Source organism: Vulpes lagopus, chromosome 11, assembly GCF_018345385.1.
Source record: "Vulpes lagopus strain Blue_001 chromosome 11, ASM1834538v1, whole genome shotgun sequence".
NCBI classification, from domain to species: domain Eukaryota; kingdom Metazoa; phylum Chordata; class Mammalia; order Carnivora; family Canidae; genus Vulpes; species Vulpes lagopus.
The window spans coordinates 104437963-104457260 of record NC_054834.1 but is presented as its reverse complement, the minus strand read 5'-3'; the positions used below and the strand labels follow the sequence as shown (position 1 = coordinate 104457260).

Sequence of the window (19298 nt, the reverse complement as noted above, 5' to 3'; positions counted from 1 at the left end):
TCAGGAAAACAACTGGCCTAGGGCACTGGGACATTCCAAAAAATCATGTAAACAAGTCTCATCAGAACCTTCCATCTTTTGAAGCCCTCAACTCACCCTCCTTTATTAAGCTGATAGATAAACCCTTACTCTTACCTGTTCAGGGAACCACTTCTTATGGGATGTCCCCACATGCACATGAAAATAAATTTTTCTCCTGTTACTCTATTACCAATTATTTCATGGGCCCTCAATCACATGGACCTAAACTGGTAGAGGATAGTGTTTCCTGCCAACAATAGGTTAGGAGGCTATTACACTAATCTGGTTTAAAAAAAAAAAAAAGACAATGCTGGTTTGAATTAGGGTGGCTGCTGAGGGACGAGAAGTGTTTTAAATAAAATCAGCAGATTTGGGGATTTGGATATGGTCAGGAGGGAATAGGGAAAATATGGGAATGAATTCCAGGTCCCTTCCCAAAGCCCTTCAAAACTTCATACTCTGCTGGCTGAATAGCTTTCAAAATGTAGAATGTGCTATAGAACCGGTATGCGGGTGGGTGGGCAGATAATTCAAAAGCAGGTGGTACAATTCCTCATAGAAAAACTGCTTTGTTAAGCAAAAACATCTTGGTAAGTCATCATTGGCTCTGCATTTGGAGCTTGTCTAAAATGAGCTTAAAATTGGACAAAGGAAATACTGCCTGCACAGAAAAAGCGAGAGGAATGCTTTCTTCAGCAAGAGATGGATGAATCAAATGTTTGAAGACCAGGAAAAGCCGTGCGGGATAATAAGAAGTAGGGAAGATGGCCCAGGAAGCCATCAGGAGCTAGGTCCTGAGCAAAAGTCTTGACTAGTTGGCTAGCGGTGTGTGGCCGATGAACAGGGATGTCTGTTGTTCAATGCAACATTATCTGCTGTGCTATAATGTCCTGGCATCTTAGGATATAACCCAAATCTTTAATCCGACTGCCTGGTATAAAAACACATGTACTTCACATTTGGGTCCATGCAGAATGGATAGAAGAGGATAGCTAGGGGGCGCCTGAATGACTCAGTTGGTTAAGCATCTTACTCTAGGTTTGGGCTCAGGTCATGATCTTAGGGTCATGGGATCCAGCCCCATATTGGGCTCTGTGGTCAGTGGGGAGTCTGCTTGAGATTCTCTCTCTCCTCCTCCCTCTGCTTCTCCCCCAATCTGTGCACTCGTGCACTCTTTCTCTCAAATAAATAAATGTTGAAGAAGAAGGAGGAGGAGGAGCAAGAGAAGAAGAAAAAGAAGAAAGCTAGGAGAGGAAGGATGTAAAAGGCATACTTATAGTAGGAACTGAAAACAAGGAGTAAAGTAGGGAGGACGTACCCCCTGACATTCACCACATCTACTGCGATGTCGGATGGGAGGGGAGGTTGGCAACAGGGGAAGCAAGAAAATTATATGTGAGACCCAGAGTAGGGGCAAAAGCAGGGCCATTTCCAGTCAACTATTGTAGGACAAGACAGCTCTGAGCAAACTGAATGAGTGGGGCTACCAGGCCCCTAATACATGGGTAAATACCTAACTGAGAATCTTTTAAATTGTCTTTCCAGAAATCTAACTTCTGAATATCCTCATCCTTCATTTCTGTGCAAAACTGAAAGTACCCCTCTAGTTGTGAATGTAGGTTACGTTGGACATACCTCTAGTGGTTCAAAGTATTAAAAGACTTATTATCTGTATTGTATACCAATCAGATGGAAGAGCTGGGTGTCGAAACACACAAAATAATATTGTCTGGAGTAGAAAATAATACTGGACAATTTTTAATCTTACAATTTTTCTTAGTACTTCAGAAGGTATAAGTTTTTCTTCACTAGGACTCCTGAACTAATGAAAATGTCTAAATTACAAGTATAAAACGAATGCTTTTTTTTTTTTTAATTTATCTACGATAGTCACACAGAGAGAGGCAGAGACACAGGCAGAGGGAGAAGCAGGCTCCACGCAACGGGAGCCCGACGTGGGATTCGATCCCGAGTCTCCAGGATCACGCTCCGGGCCAAAGGCAGGCGCCAAACCGCTGCACCACCCAGGGATCCCATGGATGCCTTCTTACTTGGAATATATACTGTCAGTGAAACGTATTTTGAAGAAAATATAGTGAATGTTTTATCTAATGCTTTAAAGTCTGTTTTAGTATTGCCTGAAGTATTCTCCAGAGAGGCCTCCTTGAAGCAGGACAATTTAGAAAATAAATGATGTACCTGGAAATTATCATCAGGGTTAATCTTGTAAAAAAATAGGTTCTTAATTCATGATTTCCACAGAGACATTATTGTACTTACCAAGTTGCAGCTCTTACTGTGGTTACCACTGGGAATTCTAATGAAAAATAGATTGTTTTCTCTTCCTATTGAGATCAGTGCAATCCTAAGTATATTCAGATAAGAGCTAATAGAATATATCATGAAAACAAACTGGAAGATTGAGGGGTTTTTAAAAGTTAAAAGCCACAAATATGGTTTTGGAATGTCCTCTGAATTTGTATATTCTACCCATAAAAGGTGTAAAACTGTATTATTTTGTTTCTATAACATGGATAAATTTGTTTAACTTTGCATAATCAGGTTTTACAGATTATGTGGAAAATTATAAATTTATCTATCTTCAGCAGTGATTTAAAAAATACAAACATGAGCATAGTAACTGGTTACTAGCTATTCTTGGAGCTATTATCTGTCCATGTATAATTTTTTAAAGATTTTATTTATTAATTCATGAGAGACACACAGAGAGAGAGAGGCAGAGACACAGGCAGAGGGAGAAGCAGGCTCCACGCAGGGAGCCTGATGTGGGACTCGATCCCAGGACCCCGGGGTCACAACTTGAGTCGAAGGTAGATGCTCAACCACTGAGCCCCCCAGGCATCCCTGTCCATGTACAGTTATTTGCAATAGTTAATAATGCTCAGTGGTGTCACTGGGCTAACCTAAACGTCATCAGCCTGACATACTAAGTAGATGACAGTTTAAGTATTATCTGTGCAAGATTTATTGTGTCACCAAGGCTGATTCCTAGCATCATATAGTAGAAAAGATGTGTTCCCAGATCATTCACATGAAATCAAGTCTACATTAGCATGAATTTACTATGCTTTCCACAGACAACTTTTAAGTAAACTCGCTATCTCTAAGATTTGTGATGACAGGAAATTTCTGCAATAGCTTCACAAAATGGGAAGTGGACAAAAATGTTTCTGTTTTTAGACATAAAAATTCAGGAAATGAAACATAACTAGTTCTTTTATATTAGCTTCTTTCCCCCGTCTGTTAATTACACAATCTAACCAAAATTGGGTATTTTATTATTATTAGAACTTTCCACTAGTTTTCTCATAGCCATAGTTCCATCTACCATTTGAGGAAATGGCAGGAAATCTCAAAAATAAACAGGAGGTTTATCAATAAAATATTCTCTTCCCTAAATTCAAAGCCATTGATAAAGGATTGCACTCTAAAAGAAAAAATTCTATTTGTATATATGGAAGGAAATCTTCTTTTTTTTTTTTTTTTTTTGGAAGGAAATCTTTAAAAGTAAATTTTTAGCAATATTTTCTTCCTGGAGTATATTTTGAACTTTTTTTTTTTTTTTTGGAGGATTTTATCAAAGCAGTGTTAGAAAACACTATTGGTCATTTGCAGGAATAAACACAATTTACCACAAAAATATGAGGAAAAGTAAAAAGTTATATTTTATTAATTAGAAGGAAGAAGTCAATACTAATGTTAACTATTAACTTAGCGGTTATTTCCTAAGAAACTAACACATGATATGTTATTCAGTATTGTATTTTCGAATAGAACAGGTTTCAAGTCTTGACACTGGTCAAAAGTAGGAAAAATAAAAGACCATAGCTTAGAATTTCTCTCCCCTTCATCTTTAATAATAAACTTTGGGTGAAACTTTACCCAAATTAATGTACCTACTAAAGTTTTGAGTCACCGACTTCAGCCATTTGCAGCATTTGTGGAGTGGGAGAAATGAGAAAGAATTCCTGACATGTTTCCCTCCCACTGTCCTTTCTTCATGCTAAAGGTCACAATTTTGCTTTAGGATAGATTGCATTATAGAGTGTTGGAGCTAAAAGAGACTCTTCCAATAATCTCGACTCACATTCTTATTTAATACAGAAAAAGAAACTGAGGCCCAGAGAATTTAAATGACTTACCCAATGATGTAAAGGTAAAAGTTAGTGGGACAGGAGCTGGAAAATATAGAGCAGGAAAGAGTTTTCTCTGTTAATTATTTTTTGTGGTCGTTAGTTCAAATAGGTTAGCCCAATAAGAGATTAATTCAGGTAAGCCAGCTAAAAATACTCGTACTTGTTTCTCAATATAACAAGGATGGTGGGGGAAGGGGGAATCACAGGAATGAAAGCATAGGAGTGAAAAGAGAAATGGCCCACAGAACAAGTGAGACACAGCATATGTGCTTTGGTTTTTAAGCCTCTGGGCCAAAATTACACTTACGATCTTGGTAACCAAAAAGAATCTTGTTCCTGGAATGCTTGTGGAGACCTGAATTAGTCATAAGCTTCTTAGAAAAGAATTTAGCCTTTGTTTGATATTGCAATGATTCTTGATCAGAAAGGCAAGCAAGCCTCTTTTATTGTTACAGGCCTAGTCATACTCTAGTTGCTGGTGTAACAAATCCCTGGAAACCTTTCACTAAGGAACCATGTATTTGAATGATTTTAGTATGGATTAGATGATCTCATGAGGTTGCTCCCTGCTCTATCATTCTTTCCCTATTGGTGCCAGCACAACAAACCTCATATGCTTGTTTCAAGAAATTTGACTAGCCAGGAATGATAGGATTTCTGATTACAGACTTATTCAACTGGAGAAATAACTACAGAATGTTTATTTCAGAGCATTGGTAGAATCATTATTTGGAAACACTTAAATGAGGACTCAAATGCCCATATCCAGGATAAAACAACTCAATGAAGTCATTGGCTCTGGACCACTTGATAATTTATGTGATAAATCTAGCTTCTGGTTTTCCTTCTACTCAATTCCTTCCCCCACTCCGGACAGGTAAATCTGTTACTGCCTGTGGCCAAAGGATAAAAATTCCTTTCTAATCTACTTTCACAGGTAGGGGACTGATCAAAAGTTCTATTTGGTCATTGATTAAACTTTACACTTTGCTAAAAGATAAGAAAGAAGCACCCTACCTTTATTTCTGAAGTCTCTAGGAACAACTTTAGCTTCATATTATATTAAAATACAACATTCAAAATAACATCTGGCAGCTTCTTGACATTCCAGAGGCATACTTGAAATAAATGATGCCAACAGTAGCTAAAAATGGTGAAGGAAATTACAGAAGTATTTGACTATCATCCAAAAGATTCTAACAGAGGAAAATTTCCCTCCACCCCACAAGCATCTTAAGGCTGTGTACCAAAGAATGCTAAAGATTTTAACTGGCTGGCAAAATACATAGCAGGTGGCAAAATATTTTTGACTTGGTAGCTAAACAGTTTCTTTCTTTTTCTCATACTTGACTGTATTGTAAGCAAAAGGAGTAATTAGAAAACAAAAAAAGGAATAATTTATATATGATAGAATCTATTCTATTTGAAAATAGCAAGTTTCTTCAATCTTTCATATTGAAATACGTGAACAACCCTTCATGCATATTCTTATGAAACAACATGAAATTTGACAACACTTTCCCTTCCTCATTTCAGATATGACTCATTACTCTTGGTGTAATCCCCAAGGACCAGAGAAGCTCTGCTTTAAAGTAAGGAAACAAAAGAAGCACCTTTAATTCAAGCTGGTTTATCCAGAGAACTCCAATAGTTATTATTCACTGACTTCTTAAGTACAACATTATAAAGCTGAGAGTTTGAAGTGTCCTCTCTTCATCTTTCCCTGGGGAAACCACTGTAGAAAAGCAGGAGAGGTAACCTGACTGATAAGTCTTAGACTTGAAGTTTATCAGCAGTTCTACTTAAACCATCCATTATCTTTAGGATGCTATTGGATTTTAGCTTTGGGAGCATTTTATTTTACTTCCAAGATTCTGGATCGTCTTCCCACCAGATCCTTCTGACTTTGTATACAAAAAATAATAGATCTGAGCTATTTCTTAAAAGTCTTTCTAATTTAAAACTTAACCCTTCCTCTGCTGAGGGATAACCATTACCCCACCTCCCAGTCTCTCTCAGAAAGCTGCAGAGCTCAATTCACTTCAGAAATTTTAGATCATCTAGAAAACCTGTGGTCTTTCAATGTTTAAACAAGAAGAAAAAAAGAATGTCACTCTAAGTAAAGGTCTACTTACCCTTACTTGAAAATAGGAAAAAGTAAATAAAAAGCTGAGGTCTCTTCACTTTTCCAAATCTTAGAAACATCTAGTCCCAAGAGAAACCGTTTCTTGGTTTAGAAGATGAGAAGAGTCGAAGTTAAACAATGATTTTTTTTCCCATTTCTTAAAAAAAAAAAAAAAAAAAAAAAAGGCCAGCGAAGGCAAATGCTCTGTTGGACAAATTGTTTCAGCAGATGTTCACTGTCCCAGGGAGAAAACAGCCTCTACTTTGCAGCTTAGCACTTGCAAATTTAGAAACTTAAATATTTTTAACTTGAAATGGTCCATGTGGTATGAGTGAGGTGTAAATATTAAAATCATTTATATGAGTAAGTGGTTCCATTCTAACATGAACATCTACTGAATGCTGAGGTCTGTTTTGTCTCGATATGGTGATGCAATGGTTATCGCCCATCTGCGCTTCCCAAGCTTCTCTAAGTTGTTATTCCTCTTCCCATTTACAATGGTGCCCTGGGAGAGTATTAATACTCTAACATTTATAGAGGACTTGTGATGTACCAGGCACTCGTAATTATCCTATGAGGTAAATACTATTAGTGTGCCTATTTTAAAATGTGTAAGCTGAGGCTGACAAAAGTTAAGTAACTTACTTAAATCCTAAGAAGTGGTGGCGCTGGCATGCCAATGTAGGCAGTCTGACTCTGGGACAAGGTCGTCAAACCTTTTCTGTAAAGGGCCAGGTAATAAATAAAGGTTTCAGGTTTTAAGAGCCCTAAAGGCCATTGCAACAACTCAACTTTATCTTTGCAGAACAAAAGCAGTCTGAGACAATATGTAAACAAGTGCGCATGGTTTGTTCCAAAAAACCTTTATTTATGGTCCTTGAAATTTGAGCTTCATATAATTTTTATGTGTCACAAAATATTATCCTTCTTTTGATTTTTATCAACTATTTAAAAATGTTACAACAGTTCTTATCCCATGAGCTGTACCAAAAAAACACATAGCGGCCTGAATTTGGACCACAGATTAGTTTGTCAACCCCCGCTCAAGGCTTTTACTGATTATAAAAATGCACTATTAGAAAAACAGTATAATTTTTTTTTAACAGCTAATGGAACTGCATTTACATTCTAACACTATCAAATTATGGAAGACTTTTATCATATAAAATTTTGGGGGGGAAATAAGATTTTTTGTATTATTTATTTTTTATACATAAAGTTGAATCATATGAAATTTGCCAATATTTAACTGTTTGACCTATAAAAGTGGCAATTTCATGTTTCAATATATTTATAATTGTCTATTGCTGTCGGAGGTTAACACTTATTAGCATTATGAAAGCACAGGCTAGTGATTAGGGGAATATTATATAAATAAGATGTGTAGCACACTAGATGACTTAAAGTTCCTTTAGAATCTTTTCTATGAAATGAATTAGGATAGCCTAGGACTGACTGAAGTAATAAAGAAAGGGGAACACTTACTGTTACATAATTGCTCTGTGACAAGTACTAAACTATGTTATCTCATTTGGTGTCCATACTGACACTGTGAACTTGGTATTTTTACTCAATTCACAGTTGAGTTTTAGAAACTCAGTAACTTGCCTGCATCAGAACACTGATAGATGGCAAAGCCGGTCCTTGAACAAAGAAGAAAGGATTCCTCTTTGTTTTGCTCACAAAGGCAATTTCATTGCCATCTGTCAGTACCACTAAGAATCTTAAGATAAAATTCAATTTTTTCCTTAAATTCATTGCTAGAAAACTAGTTATGAGCCATAGTATTGTAATTTCTCTCATTTTTCAGTAAACTCCAGAAAATACGTAATTTAAAAACACTTTTTTGTAGCCACATCTATATTGTTTCTTCAGGATTTCTTATGCAAATAACCCCCTTGTTGGGTAAGATTTCAATTTATATTTAAATTAAAGAGAAGAAGATGGAGAAATCAGAGCTTTTGGTAAACATAATTTTTTAAAAGATTTTTTATTTGAAAGAGAGAGTGTGAGCAGAGGAGGGGCAGAGGCAGAGGCAGAGGGAGAGAGAGAGAGTCCTCCAGCAGACTTCTCCCTGAACCCTGGTGGGGACCTGAGGACCTTAGAATCATGAACTGAGCCATAATCCAGAGTTAGATGCTTAAAGGACTGAGCTACCCAGGCTCCAGAGTAAACATCTTAATAAGTTAAATGATTACTTAAAAACTGATAGGTTTACAAAGTCTGAGAATTTTAGAGCCATTAAATCCTTTTTTTAATATTTTCACATATTAGTATAACATTTTAACTCCTGCATACCCTAAGAAAATAATTTTGCATATACTAAGAGAACAAGCATTCGGGAGGAAAGGAAGCTATAAAGTAAAATGAAAAGAAATATTGAGATCAGAATATTAACACTGTCTTACATTGCTTCATGTAGGCTTCTCATTTCCTATCTAACGTAGAAACCAATAGTCTTATCAATGACCGCTGAGGAATCAACTATGTAACAGGTAAGGAATTCTAAAGGATTCACCAGAAGGAAGTAATTACTCCAAGTCACACTTATGCTGAAAAGGTGTATCACTGCTCTTTTCCTTTTCTCCTGTTTTTCTTTTTTTATTCTTTTCTTTCCTTTATCCATTTTTCTTGGCATAGCAAATAAAATAAACTTCAGGCATGACTAGCCTCTTTCCTCTCACAATTTTCCATCTTTATTTTTATGTCATTTTCCCCCCTAAGTGCCAGATTGACTATTCTCATTAACATTATTTCAACTCATCAAATATTCTATTTTCTTTCATTCAAAATTTACTTCAAAGTCAGTGTTCTCTGGAATGCACACCAAGCAAGTTAAAAATAGAGATATTTGCCAGAAAGTGAAGTTCAGAAATTAACAAAAAGGTTCTTGGCAGTTTCCAAGAAACAGAAGTTTTACATGCTAAAAAAAAAAAAAAGTATGAGCAAACTTTTGCAAACATTATTATGCACCAGATTCTGCTGTTTTGTTTTTTAATATACAATAGGCCAAGATAAAAGATGGTTGAAGGAAAAGGTTGAAGAATTTGAGATCCTCTGATCCTCTGTAACAAAATCGCTACAAAAGTAGGGTTGGTGTCTTATTCACTGCTGAATTTCTAACATAATATGGTTTCTGGAACATGATAGGTGCTCAATAAATATCTGTGGAATGAATGGATATTTGTTGAAGAGTGACTTTGGATGTTAAATCAGAAACACAGCAATTAAGTTTGGATATTAAATAACACAGAAGGTATTATTGTCTTGCCTTAATGAATCCTTACTTATCCATGAGTAGAAGCAATGAGGGAAATACTCTACAAGTCATTAAAACACAGCCCTGTTTAGTAATGTGGATATAATATGTATGGGCTTAAAGATAACGTGACCATTGTCATTTTGGTACTCGTAATAAGAGAAAAGTGGACACTCTAGTCAGATCATGATTCCTAGGCTTTACACAGGCAGAGATCAGAAAGTTAAAAACTAGGTGTCATCCTCTAGGTCAATATTATAAGGAAAAGGAATGGAGAAGGCACAGGGAATTTTAGGATGTTATGAAAACAAAAATTCTAACCTGTAATCATGCATTTAGCCACAATAAGGTATGTGAGACCTGTAGAGCAGGGTTTCTCAATCTCAGTATTATTGACATTTGGATTCCCAGACTTATTTGTTGTAGGGAGTGCCCTGTGCATTGTAGGATCCTTAGCAGCATCCTTGTCTTCTATCCACCAGATGCTGAGTACCCCACCCCCTTTGTTGCAGTGACCAAAAAATATCTTCAGACAAGGCCAAATTGAGAACTGCTCAAAAGAAAGGAAAAGAGAGGCAGCATTCTTAGGTTTTAGAAATACTTCCAAGCAAAAAAAAGGAACTTGTAAGAGTGGTTCCAAAATCATATTATTACAGTCGAAGAGTTAAAAATCTCAGTTTAAGAAAAACTTTAAGGACAAAAGCCAGGAATATTCCTAGTGCCTTATGAGAGCAAGGTAATAATGGCTCATTATGTATAAATCACAGGACAATTAAAATCACCAAAATATTTTGCATGTGTCTTCTCCATTTCGAAAACAATTTTCTAATAAAGAGCCCATTTTTAGATAAGAAGAGAATAAAAAAGCACTTTACTACTTTATATATTATTCTGAATTCCTGAAGTTAGGCAAATTTCATACCAAAAATGTATGGGAAAATTAGTAATCAAAAGCACAATGTATATTTAGAAATTCTTGAAGTGATGTTTAACAGTAATACCATGAAACAAATACTCCCAGTTAAAAAAATAAAAGCAATTAAGTGATATTAAAAATTGATATGCTGATTAATAAAGATCCCTGAAATACTTCTAGAACATGAAAGAAATGCTAAGTGCCTACGATAGAAGAAATGACTGTCAAAAGCCTTCTTGAGTTCACTATAAATGAGATATGTTAAATTAATCTCACACTTGACTGGGTTTCTTGAATTGTACATCAGCATTATGCTATAAATACAGTGTTTCTTGATTACCATGAAGGGTTTATTGAATAGTCTTAGGCTGTATATATTCTTGTGGATAAACAGGAAGAACATGGCTGGTTGCTAATATGATTTATTTTCCCCTACCATTCTCCCCACCTTCACACCTTCACCCAATGCTTTTGGGAATCTCTAGGAGTCCGTAAAATAAAGTTTCAAAGCCATTAGATTCACTAATCAATAAGTGCCCTTAAATGCCTATCATTTTGTGGTATTTCAGTCACTGTGATCTATAAACGACCAATGAATTCAGTGTCTTCTCAACTTAAGGTTGAACAAAATTTTATAGACCTATTTCCATCCCAACCTGAATAAATCTCTCTCTCTCTCTTTTTTTTTTTTTTTTTGGCAAAACCCTGAATCCACAGAGAGGTCCATATCAGTTAATATTGGCTTAATTTTAAAATACCATTCATAAATAAAGTCAAGATTGTTATGCTGTTAAGTATTTTCTTTACAGTTACTTTATTCCTATCACAGTTGTTCTGTTATACTGACAAAGATACGGTGTGCTAGATGTGAGAAGAAATCTGCCCGTAAGCTACTGTATCAGTCTCACTTTCGCTCCACTCCACCCGTCTCACATAGTCACCTGTCACCTGCCTGCAGTAATTACAAAAAAGACTGAGCAAAAACTTTACCAGTACAGATATTTTAAGCACTGTGTACCAATAATATCAAAAGTATATTTTCAGGGCACAGAGCACTATTTGACAAGGCGAAGAAAGGAATGTAAACTAGAACAGAACTGTTTAATTACATCTCACCTGAAAACAAATGCGGTTCCAACAAAAAATGGTAATAAATCACACCAAGTATATGTAACTGCAAACCATGCATTTATTTAAAGGGCTGATTCAATTCCACTTACTACGTAAGTTAAAAAATAGAGCAAAATGAAAATTTGTGATAGTTGATGATACTGTGACTCTCTATTTTAGTTAATTAAAAAATGCATAGGAATTCAAGGAAGGAGACTCCATTTTGGCAAGTTAAAAATAAATGCATGGATTGCATGTTATACTTAATGATCACTTCACAGACCTTATTCCACATCATGGTTTCATTGCCAGAGTATTGGTTCACCTTTGGAAAACCCAAATAATATTACCAGGTAAAGGCATGCTGCAAGGATTTCTTTCCAGCATCAACTAGGTTTCAAATTACACGGGTCATATTTATACTCAGGTGTCTTCAAACTCTGAACAAATGGAAACTTTCTTAATGAGACAACAAATATTTGACCTGACTTGTATCCATGTTGATGAGCTTCCTTGTAAAGGAACTATATCCCGGGAAACACAGAACCTTGGGAGAGAGAAGGTAAAATATGACTCTGAAAGAAAGGATTAATAACAACACTTTGCAGATTTGCCAATCAACTTGTTTTCAATGTGGAGTCCACATGAACTCTATGAAGTTTTAAGTGTAAGTTCACAGGATTACAGAGTTCAACCTGAATCTATGAAAGTATGAATTCGTCAAGAATGGGAGAATGATTTGACCCAAGAAACTCGACTCCCAGAGTCCTTTTCCAGCGCTTATCCCAAATTATTACCCACTGTGAGCACTGCATTGGTGAGCCTGGGAGCAAGTGACTTTGAATCAAAAAATGCCATTTTCCTTCCTGAGAAAGAAAGGTGAATTTTGTGTTTGTATCAAGCCTATTAGCAGTAGTATTAAGTACAAGAACTCTGATTTTATCTTCATCTTTAGGACAAAATTATGAGGAAAACAGCCAAAAGGGATAATTAAAATATATTTGGTTTTAAGATATAAGTAATCAATTTATAAATAAAATCAAGCATTTCTTTTTAAAGTTAACAAATATGAAGACCATTTCTCAGTTGGAACAAGTCAAACACAGTTTGAGATCTTTTCTTCAAGCAGAAATAAAGATATTTGCTTCCATAGCAATGATTTTATATTTCAACCCAAACACACTCACAACTTCTTGCTTTACATGGATTTACTACTCTGAAATCAAGAAGAAACCAACTTGAAAGCCAGTCTTACAACTGTCTATTATTATCTCTACCTCTTGTTTTTTTTTTCTCAGAAGCTTCAGCTGGAAGAAAATCAACTTCGCATGATTTTACATGAAACTATCCCACGTATCAAAAACCATCGTTTTTAGATCCACTCATTCACTCAACATAAAAGCATTTAAATGATTTAGGAAAACTGAAGCATTAGGAAGAAGGTAGCACTTTCAAATCCAAATCTTACCTGGTCAGTTGAAACGGAACAACACCCCTGAAAGCCTTCTTGATTTGTGCTCCTCTCCTCAAGGGACAACTAAATCACAGCAGCCTATATTCTTAAGCCCTCAAAGAAAAATCAGGAAGCTTGATCTGTGCACATAATGGCCTGCATAATGTAAGAAAGCACCGTTTCTTGGCAACTAGAAAACAATCCTTTTCAATTAACTCAGCAATTGGCCCACATTTGTTGTTAAACACAGAGTAAAGAAAATGCTTTAAGAACTTGAAAGAACTTGGTAATAGCTCACCAAGAAAGTCAGGTCAGTTTGTTCATTTTTGAAAAACGTTTTTAGTTGATTGACTGCCCATTCCAATTGTCTAACCCTCTCCTAGGACCTTCCGTTGACATACCTGTCTCACTTACTTGTTGCATAGTATTTACTTTAAACCTCAATCCTGAATAGTTGCATCTGTTGCAGAAACACAGGGAAAACCTGAAAGGTGGTTCCAACAAAGCAGTGGCATGTAATGTTTTCCTGCTCTTTTTCATTTTGCATACCATATTTCCCTTTCTAAAATGCCAGCTTCAGTGTAGGTCCGGATGCTTATTAGGGTACATAATTCAGAGCAGTTGAATGTTATAGTCTCTTGGCTGTTAAAGACCACCTCCAGCAGGCACAAATTTTAGGTGATATAGAAGAAGTACAGCTGGGCTAGATTGATTTGGTGCTACAGTAACTGTTTTGAAGGGGTTTGTGTATACTTATGAGAATTTGGACAATCTCCTTAGGGCACTGTGCATTCTTACACGCATAATGGAAATCTCACATATCAGAAGGACTCCATCTATGGGGCCCCTATTTAAAAATGTCTGTTTGAAAAGGCAAGTGGTTAGGGTGCCTTGGTGGCTTGGTTAAGCATCTGACTCTTGATTCCCACTCAGCTCATGATCTCAGGGTCATGAGGTTGAGTCCCCTGTTGGGTTCCACACTGGGTGTGGAGTCTGTTTAAGATTCTCTCTCTCCCTCACCCTCTGCCCCTCCTTCCCTAAAAAAAAAAAGAAAAGGACTGTGGTGAGAAAAATACAAGTTATACACAGGTAATTCTTGCTGTTAAACTTTACCATTTCCAATAGCAAAGGTTTAACTATCTGTATGGTTATACTTCCCAAATGGGAATATAGCTTAAGGTGGATAATTTCCATAATCAATCAAAGCTAAATTGCTTGAATTTTGTCTTTATAACCCCTTCACTTTGCCAGGATTGACCAAGAGTGTACATTATAGTGTTTAACTTCAACATCCCTTTTATTCTTTCTCCTTTTATCATCCAAATCTCTCTAAAATGTGTGTACCTTATCTTGCTATCATTATCATTTGAAACCATATCCTTCTGGAGGCATTATCTTTGCATGAAGCACTTTCTCTGTTAGTGGGAATTTGAGACAGTGTTGTACAACGTTGAAGGCGATGTATTTAGGCAGACCTTCTGGCATCTTCAAATCATACTCTTGACAGCTGTGTATACTTCCCAGGGATAGAATGGGCTGGGATAATTTTACTAGTGTTTCTTCAGCTTTAGTACTAATGATTCCCCTTGTTAGCTCCATGACCTTAGGCAGATTGGTTAAACATTTTGTGACTCAGCTCCCTTTTCTGTCAAATGAATTTAATAATATTTACATTGCAGGATTGTTGTGAGGATTGACCGAGATTACATATGTAAAGCTTCTTAAAACAGTGGCCAGGGAGATGGTAGGTGCTCAAAGGTTATGTTATTAACATCCTTGTTGTTGTTATTAGTGTTCCTGAACTAAATAATTTCCAGGTCCTTTCCAGAGTTCGGATTTCAAAGATCCTATATTATTCTTATGTGAAAATCTGAAGTAATATAAAAAAAGGTTCTTGAGGCATTTAATATAAAATTATTTTTTCCTTTTCAATAGATTAATCCTCATTTACCATTTAACATGTCTAATATCTAGAACTTTTGTATGCCTTTTTACTAATAAAAAATGCACATTTATTTAAAAAGTGGGATGTTTCTTTATCTTCATGAAAAATGCACTCATATTAAATACCTTGACTTGAACCAAAGGCATTGAGAAACAGAATTTCTGCAAGAGATTTTCAAGACATTTTATTACATGCAATACAATTATTAAAAGATTCACAAGCCTTTCTTATACTCCTAAAATGTATGGACCGTTTGCTTTAGCATTTGGCATTCCTTTGGACGTCAGCAGTTGTAAATACTAATATTTGAGAGGAAACGTATGCTTTTGAGTATTTGCTATAAACAGAGTCCTGCCAGAGTGGGCTATCAAGACTCCACATGATCCTCTCCAGTTTGAAAGGCAAGTTTAACCTGAGGTAAATCCATTATGCAGCTCCCTCAATCAAAATATCATGCCCTCTTTCTGCTAGGAAAACAAAAATCAAATTTAGTAAGGGGCCAACTGAACCAACCTACCTAAGAGGGAGTAGATTCAGCTATTCAAGTAGGTAATTACTATTATCTGCTCAGTACATGACAGTGCATCCTTGTTCTTTATTCCTGACAGTCTTGTTTGCCTCAGTGTCTTGAAATAGCAAATTTTGGCACAGGGGAAATGAAATCTGCAAAAAAAAAAAAAAAGGAAAGAAAGAAAGAACAAGAAACCTGAAAGGATAATATTTGTTTAAAAGGCTGAACTCCGGAGATTATAACAGAAATACTCTGTTAAATATCAATCTGGTATCTCTCTTCACAGAAGATTACATATAATACGAAAGCAGTGCTGCATACGGTACTGGGAAATGTGAATTCCTCATAACAAATTCGATGACAGAACAGTCTAAATCACAGAGTAAGTTTCCTTCCATAACTCTGAAAAAGTCTGCAAAGTTTAGTGATACCAGTTTGAACAGCATAAAAACCTAACAAGATATATGGCATTTATTAGTAACTTTTGGGTACCCCTACTTCTAATTCAAGTATAATGTTGAAAAATGATCCACGTGGGAAATACCAGCATTTAAATAAAAATAAGGTCAGTGCTGATCCACAGAAATATGTAGAAGTCATAGATAATCCTTCTACAAATTATCAATTTTCAAACAAGACATCAAGTCTCATACAACAGAAATTGAGGAGGACTGTGCAAAACAGTTCTTATAGATGGTATTTAATGATAAAATATTTTACAAAATAATATTTTATAAACAGTGACTAAAAATAGGAATAAAATTTCAGCAGGTTACAGTCAGTCATAGTATAATAGAGCAAAACCAAATTTTTCCAAGGCCTCATCATTGGAGTAAGGAAGAAAATCAGGTATAAGGAATTGCTTGGGGGGCACCTGGGTGGCTCAGTTGATTAAGCCTCTGTCTTTGGCTCAGGTCAGGATCTCAGGGTCCTAGGACTGAGCAGGTGTTGAGCCCTGCTCAGTGGGGAGTCTGCTCCTCTCCCTCTGCCCCTCCCTGAGTCCTGTGTGTGCTCACTCTCTCTCTCCCTCTCTCAAATAAATAAATAAATAAAATCTTAATAAAAAGAAATTGCTTGGGTGCCCATTGGAAGGGTGCTGTTTCTTATAATCTAGAATTTTAATATGCAGGCCTCACAGTAAGAAACAGCTGACCTTGGGAAACTTATTAAACATGCAGATTCTTTGACCCCAAAGCCAGAGATACTGATTGAATGTCTTCAGTAAGACCAAGGAATCTGTGTTTCAGTAGGTTACCACCCCCACCCCCACCCGGCACTGAAGCAGGTGAGTTTGAAGGCCACTGCTGGGAACTACCCATCCAGAGAAACACAGGTTGGTTAGGTCTCTGCTTCTCTGATACAGGGAACATTTGGATAACGGAAAGATAAGGAAGGTGGCCCAAAGGAAGAAATGTGATTAGTCATGAAGACGACTAGGGAAATACAGCTCAGCTTCCCGGGAGCCAGAGAAAAGGATGGAGAAGGGTGGGGAATGAATCTTGAGAGACAAAGATGTGGAGATGTCTGTAATGGTGTCCTACTTCAGACTTGTAATACCATTTAATGTAATGGCATAAAAGTCAGAATCCTTAAAATAGACTATCAGACTGACCCCCCTTAGTTCTCATGTCTTACTATTCCCTCAGCTGACTTCACTCGGCCTGTTATTTCTTTAAACATGGTGCCTTCCTTCACATCTTTCCTTAAATGTCATCTCAAGAGTCCATCTCTATCCACGCTACCTAAAACCACACCCACTGCCAACCTCACTGATGCTTTTTTTTCCCTTGCTGCCTTAATTTTCCCTTTATCATTTATGACTGAGTTTCCATTGTTCATTTTCTGTCTCCACCTCCCACTAGGCTGTATGCTCTACAATGGTAGGGATTTTGACCTCTTTTGTTTACTGGTATATCTCCAGCATCTAGAATGGTCCCTGGCAGATTATAAGTACTACTCCACAGGATTAAAGAGGTTCCCCAGTAAAAGGAAAAGGATTTTATTAAGCGCTAGTAGAGAAAAAGTTTATGTAAAATATTTGATTTTTTAAAAAATTCCTCTGTGTTCTTCTAGGAAGAAGAAAAGATAAGAACTGAAGTATGGGAATCTTTTCAACTGTTTCACTGGTTGAAGGTATATTTGTTTTCCATTCTTTCACAAAAATAACCATGAGTAGTTACTGTTTAACCCTATTGAAAGCTAATAATTGTGTCACTTTGGCCTTGGGGAAATGAAAAACAGGAAACACTGTATTGAGGTACATAGATTCATAAGTAATATTTTAAAAGGTTATTTGAAGGTTGTTAACAGAATTTTTTTTAACAGAATTGTGTTAAGGTAAAATAAAAATATATTTTTTTGAAAAAGCATTAAAAAACTAGAAAATAGTCATTGGTACTCTGTTTCTTAACATAATTGGCTAAACCTGAATATTATTTTTTTTAGCAAAAGCATTAAAGACATAAGCTTAAGCAATTAAAATTATTATTCTAATTAGTAATGGCAAGATTACTGCACTTTATTTCAGAATGTTTCTTCTGAATTGTCTGACCTATAGAGATTAAGGATAGAAATGACTTCAGCAGTTCATCTGAAAAGGGAGAAAAGGCCTTTTGTCCACCTAACATCTTTCCTTCACTCCTTTCCCAACTCTCATTCCTTAGAAAAGACCACTTTTATTTGTTTTGTTTTGTTTTGTTTTGTTTTGTTTTGTTTTTTTGTCCACTTTTATTTGTATATCACACTGGACTTTCTTCCCATAATAACATGAAAATACCTCTAAGTTGTTTGCAGGGCCACCGTAATGGCCTGGTGGCTTTTCAACTGTCTTATCTACTGGACAGCTGAGTCCTGTTCATAGGACAGGCTTCTGACATTGGGTACACAGAAGTGCAAGGGCAGGTGCAAAAGTATGATTGAAATGGAAATAGAAGGGGGAACAGGAGGTGGGAAATGTTTGTGACTTTCTGCTTTATCATATGTACAGAAGACTAGTGACTCTCAAAGCAACATAAATCTCTGTATGTTTCCTGACATTTCATTCCTGTCCCATTTCCATATCTTCAATATTCAAAATCTCTTCCTCAGATAAGTTAACATTAACAAATAAGCATCACATCCATACTGTGTCCCCAATAGTGTTCTCTATATGCCTCTTTCAAAATAGTCTCTCCATCTGTCTCTCTTCCTCATTCTTCCTTCCCCCATGTCTCCTCACCTCCTTCCCTGCTCTCCTATACACACACACGATACCTACGGAAGTGCGTGTTTACTCTTCTCTGACTTGTTAACAGTGCACCTACTCTGTGCCAAGCACTGGTGAGCAAATTACATATGTTATCTCATTTAACCATTAAGCCAACCCTAGAAGGGGAATACTTCTATCTCCAATGTTCCAGATATGGAAAATGAGCCACAGGGAGGGTGAGTCAATTTCTAAGTCCCATTTATCAGTCAGAGAAGCTAAAACCAGAGCTGACTGATACCCAAATCTACGCATTTAACCATTACACTCCATGGCCTCTCCTCAGCCTCCTCCCATGACCAAAGTGAGTGTACTTGAAAAGCCTCTGACCTTTGTGTGTTGAATAAATAATAACATAAAATGGAATGCCTGGCAGATCTACTGCTTGTGGACCTCAGAATGGATTTCTTTAGTGTAATTAATTTTTTTTTTTTTTTTTTTTTGCTATTTATAAAACACCATGAAGTACTTTTAAGGACAAAAGAAGCAAACATTTTCATGCAGTCTTATGTAATAATGTGCAATTTAGACCTAATCCTTTTAGCCCAGAGATGGAA

The 19298-nt window shown here is 36.3% G+C and overlaps 1 long non-coding RNA gene across 1 annotated transcript in view; it reads right to left on the bottom strand.

The window, feature by feature from the left end:
- The window catches only part of LOC121501667, a 47215-nt gene extending 34053 nt beyond the window's left edge, over nt 1-13162 (bottom strand). Inside the window, exon 1 of the long non-coding RNA XR_005990659.1 lies at nt 13057-13162. This is a non-coding gene — a long non-coding RNA (uncharacterized LOC121501667). The remainder of the gene's footprint in view (nt 1-13056) is intronic.
- Between the last annotated feature and the right edge of the window lie 6136 nt (nt 13163-19298).